This window comes from Colossoma macropomum, unplaced genomic scaffold, assembly GCF_904425465.1.
Source record: "Colossoma macropomum unplaced genomic scaffold, Colossoma_macropomum, whole genome shotgun sequence".
In the NCBI taxonomy this organism is placed as follows: Eukaryota; Metazoa; Chordata; class Actinopteri; order Characiformes; family Serrasalmidae; genus Colossoma; species Colossoma macropomum.
The window spans coordinates 54,248,684-54,259,751 of record NW_023494792.1 but is presented as its reverse complement, the minus strand read 5'-3'; the positions used below and the strand labels follow the sequence as shown (position 1 = coordinate 54,259,751).

Below are 11,068 nucleotides of genomic sequence, written 5' to 3'. Positions count from 1 at the left end.
ATACTAATCAACTGTTTTGAGGTTCAGAGATCCAGGTAGTGTTAGCTGAGTCAAATTCCGGTTAAAATGCTGTCAGCCTCTAATTGTTTTTAAATGTTCTCTAGTTCCAACCACACATTATTGTCTCACCTTGTTTTTCCCCCAAATCTCACAAGACAATGACCTCAATACAGAACTACACTACATAGAGCGAAAAATGTGTGTTTCTAGTTATAAACCAGTTTGAAGAAAGCCAGGTTAAATTTAAAAGATTAATTTCTGAATGCCAATCAAAGCACAGCAGTGCTCATCTACTAAACACTACAGTTCGGCCCTGATGTGTTCAGAAATATGGGGTAGATTACACCAACAATGATTAAATTGAACAGACCTTAAAGCTGAACAAGGATTTCTTAATCTAGGTTTTTTTTTTCAATTTGAGTTATTTTGCACCAATTTTTTTAACATGGAGTAACAAATCTGCGATTAAAGCCTTAATCGGTGTTTAAAACCTTGACCTACCATTATCTGTACTATTTTCCTTCTCATTTGAGTGAACACCAGCACAGGGCTACCTCAAAACAGCTCTCACTGGAATATTTAAACACTCTACCATTATTAGACCCTGGGGATCTGCGTCGAGGGAGCTGTCTAAACTTTGCAGAGAAGACTGCTTAAAATATTCACAAAACCTGTTGGTAATTTCAAATTTACACACAGATTTGTATTTATAAATTTGAACAATAAATTAGTATTTAAAGTCATTTTTATCATGTAGTCCCTGAGAACTTTAAGAATGTTAAGAACTTTTCACCTTCACCATAACTGCTACTTGTGTGAAATCTTCTCAGCCAATGCTAATACCTTTTATAATGATGCCACACAACATTTTTATTTTTATTTTTGCATTAAAGTGTAGATTTATTTTTCTTTTTACTTCTGAATTTTTTCCCTTTTATACTTATCAATACATACCTTTTCATATTTGTAAGTACAAAAATCATGTGTGTAAATTTGAAGTGGATGTATGCAGTGGAAGTATATTAAATAAAAACAACAACAACAACAACAACAACAACAAGACATTCTATGTTGCACAAAAAAAACATTACAAGACAATACTTTTTATTTAATTTCTTACTCAAATAGCCAATTAAGCAAACAAATGCTAAGTCAGGTTCACTTGGGGGTGCCTTTACAGTAAAATCCTGCATAGGGCTCCTATAGTTTAGAACCATCGCTGAGCACACAAGAGGAACAGAATTTGCCCAATTTGTCATCTTCATTTGTTTAAAATCAATTAAAGAAAATGTCATTATGAGCCATCAAATATGCTTCTCAAAGTTAGGGAAGTTAGCTTGCTGGCCAGGAGTCTTATCCAAATAGACACTGTGCTCTTTTAATATGTTCTTATTTTGTCTACTGTCTGTTCTATTGTCTATGGAGATTTGCATGTCTATGTGCTTGATTTTAAACACCTAATAACAGTAGGTGTGGCTGAAACGCCTGAACTCAGTCATTAGAAGGGGTGTTCACATACTTTTCGCCATATTGTGTATGTAGCAGTTTTACAGTGAATCCTGACAGCCGTCGTGACGTTTAACCTCTGTTTGCAACTTTGCATACCCCCGTAGTCCTTCATGTGTCTGGCAGAAAACTGAGATCACTTTCAGCATCGCATGTAATGCAGTTGATTACACATACGTCAAGGTATGTAGCGTATTTTTTTTTGGTTCAGATTGCTTCATCCTAACGGGAGGTCCTGCAGAATATTCGGGGCCTCTTTCGAGTGAATCTCCCTGTAGTTTCAGTGAAAGGCTCTTTAGAGTTTGTTACTGTTTAGTTTGGCCAAAAACAATTAATTAAATTAAAAGTTAAAATAACATGTTGCAATTAATAATAGTAAATTTTAGTGACAGTCCTAATGCCTATTAGCTCCTTAAATGTTAGCTTACATTAATAATCAGCAACATCTAAAGACAGTAAACGGTAACACTTTACAGTAAGGGTCGCTAATTAATTATTAAATTTAGAATAATCAACTATTAATTTCCCATTATTTAGTTATTCGTTAACTCTTCATTAAGCATTAGCTTAATGAACTGCTCTGTGTCATTACCTTAATGAACTGCTCTGCGTCTGATTCATAACAATTTTGTACGATGTGGAAACAAGTGGAGATTTGAGCATAAATGATAAATCTGCTTCAGTGCGTGAAACCAGCCTACCAGCACCTCATTTACATATCATTTACATGAATCACACGCTGATTCATGCAGATGTTTCAGTAGCCAGCCAATAAAACGGCAGTGTTTGGCATGAAAGCTAATGGCCGTGCTCGTGGGTGGAGTTTGATGTCTAGCAGTGAGTGCACTCCTCCCCTGCTGACCAAACTTAATAGTATTAAAATGACAACTGGAAAAAATAAAATGTGAAATAAAACTAAATACTCAGTGTTGTTAACATAGTAGAGTGATTGTTTAGTGTAGTTAATTCCCTAAAATAAACGCTGTATTATTGCAGTGTATGACCGAAGCTGTGTTTGTGAGTCAGTAGTATGAAACAAAAGCACAGTGTAATGTGTCTTTAAATGGAACATGAAATAGTTGCAGCACTTGTTTATATCAATGTGCATGAAAAGTAAGTACATCCACTAAGCAGCAGTTAGTACACAGATAATAAGTAAGCCATAAACTAACGACAAACTAACTTATGACCTAACAGTGTACTTAATTACTAATTGATAAGTGCTTAATTAATTACTAAGTAATAGCTAATGCTTAATGAAGAGTTAACTAATAACTAAATAACGGGAAATTAATAGTTGATTATTATATATTTAATGATTGATTAGCGACCCTTAATGTAAAGTGTTACCGATTTAACTGTAAACACAGCTAAAATGCTGTGTGTGGTGGAGCCCTGCGTACTGCTGCTGCAGCTGCTCACATCAAGCAGTGTCTCTGTAGTTGTACAACATGCCAGCGATTTCTGTAATATTTCTGTTTTCAAAAGAAATTAAAGTTCTTCTGTGTAGTATGAATTTGGTAGACGTTGTTTAGCTGTAGCTAGGTTAGCTAGCAACGCTAGAAGCCATTTCTAACTGTAGCTGTGTTCCCAAAATAAGGAAGCTAGTTAGTTAATGCTAGCTTTCATCAGCTGCTGCCACCAGCCGGCTAATGTGGAGCAGGTTCTGTGACACATTTAGCTACATGATGGCAGTGACTTCTGACATAAACACAAACAAAAACTTTTATATGTAAAGTCTATTTGATAGACATCGTTTACACTGTATTAGCTTACGGTAGGCTAGCAGGCTACAGTCGCTAATTAGCTAGCCTACCATTAGCAGTTTGAGAAACTCCAGCTTCCTATGAGCATCAAACTCTAAAGCTAAGTTCGCTCTAACGCTGGCTGTGTTAGCGATCTGCCAAACAGCATTATTCTTATAGTTTCATGGCAATTTTTGAAGCAGCACTTCAGAAAACATCCACCTTTCACTGCTCAGTCAAAAACGAGACTCCTAGCTGAAAAAAACATCTGAAAAAGCTGCTTCATGTTAGCCGGGCTAGTTTGGTTAGCAGTAGCTTCTAGCCAGTATAGCTAGCTTAATATAAGCAGAGTCTATAACATTCATGCTACATATAAAAGTTCTTCTTTCTTTTGAAAACAGAAGATTACCGAAATCGCTGGCAGGTTGTACAAAGACACAGAGGCTGCTTGATGTTAAGTAGCTGCAGCAGAACTGCAGGAAAAAACAACACACAGCATTTTAGCTCTGTTTACAGTTAAATCAGAGCCTCCGTCCACTTCTTACTCTCACTGTCACAACCGTGCAGGAAAACTAAAATACAGCTGCTGTAGCTCCGTGTTTGAGCGTTAACGCTACAGTTCACTACTAAACACTCTGACATCGCGTCTGCAGGAAGTGAGTTTTACCCTGCTAATGCTTAAACCGAAAGTAGTCACGAATCTTGTGAAAAGGGCCCATTAATCATCAAAGTTACGTAAAAAAAAGAACACGTTTTTTTTTTGCCTTTTATAAGGTATGAACTGCTCTGCGTCTGATTCATAACAACTTTGTACGATGTGGAAACAAATGGAGATTTGAGCATAAATGATAAATCAGCTTCAGTGCATGAAACCAGCCTACCAGCACCTCATTTACATATCATTTACATGAAGCACACCCTAATTCATGCAGATGTTTCAGTAGCCAGCCAATAAAACGGCAGTGTTTGGCATGAAAGCCAATGGCCGTGCTCGTGGGTGGAGTTTGATGTCCAGCAGTGAGTGCACTCCTCCCCTGCTGACCAAACTTAATAGTATTAAAATGACAACAACTGGAAAAAATAAAATGTGAAATAAAACTAAATACTCTGTGTTGTTAACATAGTAGAGTGATTGTTTAGTGTAATTAATTCCCTAAAATAAACGCTGTATTATTGCAGTGTATGACCGAAGCTGTGAGTCAGTAGTATGAAACAAAAGCACAGTGTAATGTGTCTTTAAATGGAACATGAAATAGTTGCAGCACTTGTTTATATCATTGTGCATGTAAAGTAAGTACATCCACTTTTGTACTGGCCTGTCATGCACACAAATTAGTATTATTGAAATTTTCTATTGTTGTTTTTATTTTTACTATTACAGATTATGTTGTTAATAGTTTTGGTTAATTAGCCACATATCCAGCATTTATGCCCAAATGTACATGCACTCCTACCAGATATGAGTACAGATATGCCAAGATGAATGTGATGAATAACAAAACCGTCCATGAATTTGTGTGCACTCATTTTACGGTCAGATGTGACCATAAGCATCTTTAATGAACCAAAGTGAGAAAAGTGAAGCAACTGAATATATGGAGGTGATGGAAAGTTAATTAACAGATAATTAGCGGGATTAACACATAAGTGCTAGTAAGTTATCACGTTACTTCTTTGTATGAAGAAAAATACTTATTAGTTAATTAACAATGTAATAAGCAGCAATTAGCACACAGATAATGAGTAAGTAAGTCACAAACTAACGACAAACTAACTTATCAACTAATGGTGTACTTAATTACTAATTGACAAGTGCTTAATCAATTACTAAGTAATAGCTAATGCTTAATGAAGAGTTAACTAATAACTAAATAATGGGAAACTAATAGTTGATTATTATATATTTAATGATTGATTAGCGACCCTTAATGTAAAGTGTTACCAATATTTTAGATACAGTATTTCAGTGGTATATGACAGCTGTTTCTAGTGTAATTGTTCAACAGTCTTGACCGTCAAGGTCTATTTTCCTCTTTATGATCAAAATAAAATTAACAATAATTGCATAGTTTGCTCTTTGAAAAGTTCAAACAATGGCCTACATGGAAGCTTTACTAGGAGAGCCACAGGACTCGTGCAGAAATAACATTCAACATTGTGCCAAATTAGCCATGCAATAAAAAAGCCATTTCTGGCGACCTGTCCAGCGTGTTTCCTGCCTTAACTTAACAACATTGTTTGTGAACGTTCAGTCGAACTATGGTTTTAAGAAACACCTGTGTCACTTAACAACAGTTCATACTACGTAAATTACCAACATAGTTACCTTGATAGTTCCAACTATGTTTTTGGGAGACACATCGCAACTGCTTGGTTCCAAGTATGCAAGTTGCTAACATAGTGAGCAACTATACTTTTGGGAAATGCACCCCTGCTCCACGGCACAAATGCTGTATGTATGAACAGCCAGCACATACAAGCTGCATCAGTCACACTGCAGATTGGCTCACACCAGGCAGAGGTGGCATGCGTAAATTCTGGTGCAGAATGGAACTGCACGATTTAAAGTGGAATGGGAAAATGTGAATAGCAAGCGAACTTCAGCCTTGTCAACTTTTAGGAGCATTCGGAGGAGGAATATTTGGAAGGCTACATTAACCACAGTAATAATAATACTACAAGGAGTGTCTGATACTATAATAAATATAATATAATGTAATATTATGTAATGTACTACAGAATATTTTTAGATTGTATCATATTAATAAATTAAATGCATAATACACTATTTTAATATTATGATGAGGATTATTATTGTTAACAATACAAATTATTATGATAATAATAAGCTATTATTATTATTATTATTATTATCATTATTATTACTATGATAATTATTAATATTATGATTAATCTCTTGCATCTACTCTTATAGCCTTTACTTATTTATTTTGACTGAAATTTGCAACCTGCTGGCAAAACACTAAGAAGAACTTTGTGAATAATGAGGTCAGTATTTAATGAACATTCTTAAGAAAAGCCTGACATCCTGCTTGATTGGTCTGATTTGAAGTTTTTGCAGTTCTGGTCACCTGGAGCCCTCAGCTCTCCACGTAAACCTGCATGCAAAAGGCTGAGGGCTGTCCTCAACTAGTGAAGATTCTGTTCATTCTGTGTTCTTTCTGATTAAATATTAGGCTACTACTGAAGCACATGGCTCTAGACTTTTACAATTTCGGTTAATCTTTAGTCTTTCAGATTTCCTTCAGCTCATGTTCCTTATTCCTTCAAGTATCATAACACACTCATCAGGGCTGAACTGAATAGTTTTTGTGGCTTGAAGGTGCTCTTTTTTGATTGGCTTTCAGAACTGAACCTTTTAAATTTAATCAGCCCTTCTTCTGATTGGTATATGAGCTGATATGCACATTTATTTTTACTCTGTAACAGCTATTACAGTAGCAAGGCAAAAGTACCTTACTAGAAATGAACTAAATACTAAATATTCTGAGATTAAATACTGAATATACTATATAGAGAGCAGTTTAGGTAGAGTGAGGGAGTTCCATGCCACTCTTCAAATGAGCTTCTTTTTAAAAATATTAAGTCAGCACAGTTTATGACTGTTTAGCCAAATGTGACAAAAATATTTTGTCACATTTGGCTAAATACCTAGGGGCAGTTTAGCGTGTCCAATTGGCCTGACTGCATGTCTTTTTGTACTGTGGGAGACAACTCGAGCACCCAGAGGAAACTCATGCAGACACAGGGAGAACATGCAAACTCCACACAGAAAGGACCCTGGTTGCCTGGCCGGTAATCAAACCCAGGCCCTTCTTGCTGAGAGGCAACAGTGCTACCCACTGCGCCACTGTGGTGCCCTAAATATGTAAATGTCTTACAAGCATAAAACACTGTTCTTTTTGCAGTCAAAACATCCCAAGTGAAACATTGTACCTTACCTTGTTCTAGGTTTAATACATTCAGATAAAAACTGTATTTATTAAAGTTTTAACCCTTTTACACTTGTACGTTTAGTTGTGATAACTGTGATAACAAAAACTCATAAGATGTAAACATATAAATGTTCAGTTGTCCCCTAGCACATTTATCAAAAAGTTTACCACTTTTGCTGAGTTCACCCTGCTGTAACGAGAGAAGCTGTAATTTGTTACTTTCCACTGCTGAATACAAGAGATTTTGTAATTGTTTATCTCAGTGGTGGTAAATAATATTGAAGATTCAGTACATTTTAATAAAATTAATGTAAATAAGCACAATCTCAGTCATAAGAAAGAACTACATAACCTCTGTGCTCTCACATTAATATAACAGGAGTCAGGCTGGTTGGTGGTCCTCATCTGTGCTCTGGGAGAGTGGAGGTGCTTCATGGAGAGACCTGGTCCACAGTGTGTGATGCTGACTTTGACCAGCAGGATGCAGAGGTTGTGTGTCGAGAGCTGGGCTGTGGGCTTCCTGTGGAGGTGCTGGGAGCAGCTGCTTTTGGCAGAGGGGAGGGTCAGGTGTGGTCAGAGGAGCTTCAGTGTAGAGGCAATGAATCTCAGATTCACTTCTGTCCAACATCATCTTCACTCAAACACAACTGCTCCCATGACAGTGATGTGGGACTGGTGTGCGCAGGTACATTTATTTAGGAGGTCAACATATTATCTATATCTTGCTGTATCTCTGATTCTGCATGCATATATGTCAGCAACCTCTTCCTTTATTTTGTTATTCCAATTCTTTCTTCTTGCACAGGTGGTGTGAGGTTGGTGGATGGTGGCAGTCGCTGTGCTGGGAGAGTGGAGGTTCTTCATAGAGGACAGTGGGGAACAGTGTGTGATGATAACTGGGATATGAGAGATGCTGCAGTGGTGTGTAGAGAGCTGGACTGTGGAGAGGCTGTAGATGCACTGAGTGATGCTCACTTTGGACCAGGATCAGGACCAATCTGGATGGATAACATAGAGTGTAGTGGATCAGAGTCTACACTGAAGAACTGTGAATCAACAGGATTGGTCAAACATACCTGTGATCACACTAAAGATGCTGGAGTCATCTGCTCAGGTAGACTGTTGTAAACAACAATATGAAAATCACTGAATCTACTTTCCTGATTAATATTTTCCCTTTTTTCAATAGTATTTCTTTCCAACATATTTAATGTCAGTACACATTCTCCTTTCTCTCGCATAATAATATTTTAGAAGTCAGGCTGGTTGGTGGTTCTCGCTGCTCTGGGAGAGTGGAGGTGCTTTATGGAGGGACCTGGTCCACAGTGTGTGATGCTGACTTTGACCAGCAGGATGCAGAGGTTGTGTGTCGAGAGCTGGGCTGTGGGATTCCTGTGGAGATGCTGGGAGCAGCTGCTTTTGGCAGAGGGGAGGGTCAGGTGTGGTCAGAGGAGCTTCAGTGTAGAGGCAACGAATCTCAGATTCACTTCTGTCCAACATCATCTTCACTCAAACACAACTGCACCCATGACAGTGATGTGGGACTGGTGTGTGCTGGTAAGAACTGCTTCTCTGATTATCTCATTTTTCACTGAATTGCAGTATTGAAAACAAAAACACTTGTCAGGCCCTCCACTGGTGCCGGACATATGGGGAGGGAAGATGCTATTTAACTTGGGTGTCAATACTCTTCGGTTCAGTTCAAATTCAAGTGTAGGAGCATGCCTCCTGTAGCCTGCAATTAATAGCTTGTTGTGTCTATCTTAACCTTGCCTTTTTCATTCTTCATGATAGAGAGAAAAATGTATGCAATATACACAAACATTCTACAAACCTTATTAAAGTTACAGGTTTTTGTGATATAAAGCCAGAAATCAAATCATGGCAAACATTCTCTATCTTTAAAATAAACTTCCAACTTACAAATTTCAAGAGAAAACCAAATAGATACTGTAATGTTCCCTGGATGTGATATGGGAAAGGGAGGACATGGGAGCAGAAGGTAGCACCACCGCAGTTGCTTTAATGAAGTTTCTTTTCAAAGAGTTGTGGCTTTTCAGCCAACATCAAGATAAAAAGAATGATAAGACAAAGACGAAATGCTTGCTGTGAACAATCTTCTCTAGTTGCTGCTGTTGTGTGGTTAGTCCCAGTCTCAGTCTCTCTCTGTCTGTCTGTCTGTCTATCTGTCTGTCTGTCTCACTCTCACTCTGATATATGCCCATTTTGATGCCAGCAACACGTTCCAAAAAGTTGGGACAGGGACAACAAAAGGCTGGTAAAGTTGTGTAATGCTAAAAAAACACCTGGTGGTTAATTGGCAACAGGTCAGTAACATGACTAGGTATAAATAAAGCATACCAGAGAGTCTTTCAGAAGTAAAGATGAGGAGGGGTTCACCACTCTGTGAAAGACTGCACGATCAAATAGTGCATCGATTCAAGAACAACGTTTCTCAACATAAAATAGCAAAGAACTTTTGTTTTTCATCATCTGCAGAACATAATATCATTAAAAGGTTCAGACAATCTGGAGAAATCTCTGTATGCAAGGGACAAGGCCAAAAACCAGTATTTGCTGGCCGTGATCTTTGGGCCCTCAGGCGGCACTGAATTAAAACAGACATGATTCTATGGTGGGAATCACTGCATGGGCTCAGAAACACTTCTGAAAACCACTGTCTTTGAAAACAGTTCATTGCTACATCCACAAATGCAAGTTAAAACTCTAAAATGCAAAGAACAAACCATATATAAACAGGATCCAGGAATGCTGCCACCTTCTCTGGGCCTGAGCTCATTTAAAATGGACTGAGGGGAAGTGGAAAAGTGTCCTGTGGTCTGATGAATCAACATTTGAAATTCTTTTTGGAAATCATGGACGCTGTGTCCTCTGGGATAAAGACCACTCATCTTGTTATCAGTGCACAGTTCAAAAGCCAATATTCACGATGGTATAAGGGTGCTTTAGTGCACATGGCATGGGTGATGTACACATCTGTGAAAGCGCCATTAATGCTCAATGATATATACATGTTTTGGCAACATATGCTGCCATCTAGATGCCGTCTTCTTCAGGGAAGGCCTTATTTATTTCAGCAAGACAGTGTCAAACCACATTCTGCATGTATTACAACAGCATTGCTCCGTATTAAGTCCGGGTGCTAAACTGACACCACTGATAACATTAGCTGCATTATGAAATGAAAAATATGACAAGGGAGACCCCGAGCTGTTGAACAGCTGAAATCCTATATCAAACAAGAATGGGAAAACATTTAACTTTCAAAGCTACAGCAGTTGGTCTCCTCAGTTCCCAAACGCTTACAGAGTGTTGTTAAAAGAAGAGGTGATGAAACGCAGTGGTCAACAGGCCCCTGTCCTAACTTTTTTGGAACATGTGGTTGGCATCAAATTCAAAATGGGCATATATTTTTCGAAAAACAATCAAATTTTTCAGTTTCAACATTTCATGTGTTGTCTTTGTAGTATTTTCCTTTAAAAATACGGTTTAAATGATTTGCCTATCATTGCATCCAATTTTTATTTACATTCTACCCAGCGTGACAACTTTTTTGGAAATGAGATTGTAATACCTTTTGCATTTTTTACAGCAGTGAGTCTTTAAGTGATAGGTTTTACACCTGTGAAACTCTTACTTCAGAAAAATTCAAGCTCCTTCAAATTGCCAAGTGATCTTATGTGCTCAGCGCAATTTAGGTCATTTCTCAGGTCTCAATGGGACTGAGGTTTGGATTCTTAACTGGGTATTCTGCCCTCACTTGTCACGTCTGCTTCAACAGCTGGGCAGACAGATAAACCTCTATATTTGAATGGATTTATTGCCATTCACAATTCAGTG

At 37.7% G+C, this 11,068-nt stretch overlaps 1 pseudogene; it reads left to right on the top strand.

Moving 5' to 3' along the window:
* Positions 1–5,777: 5,777 nt before the first annotated feature.
* Positions 5,778–11,068, top strand: part of LOC118811215 — a 31,621-nt pseudogene continuing 26,330 nt past the window's right edge.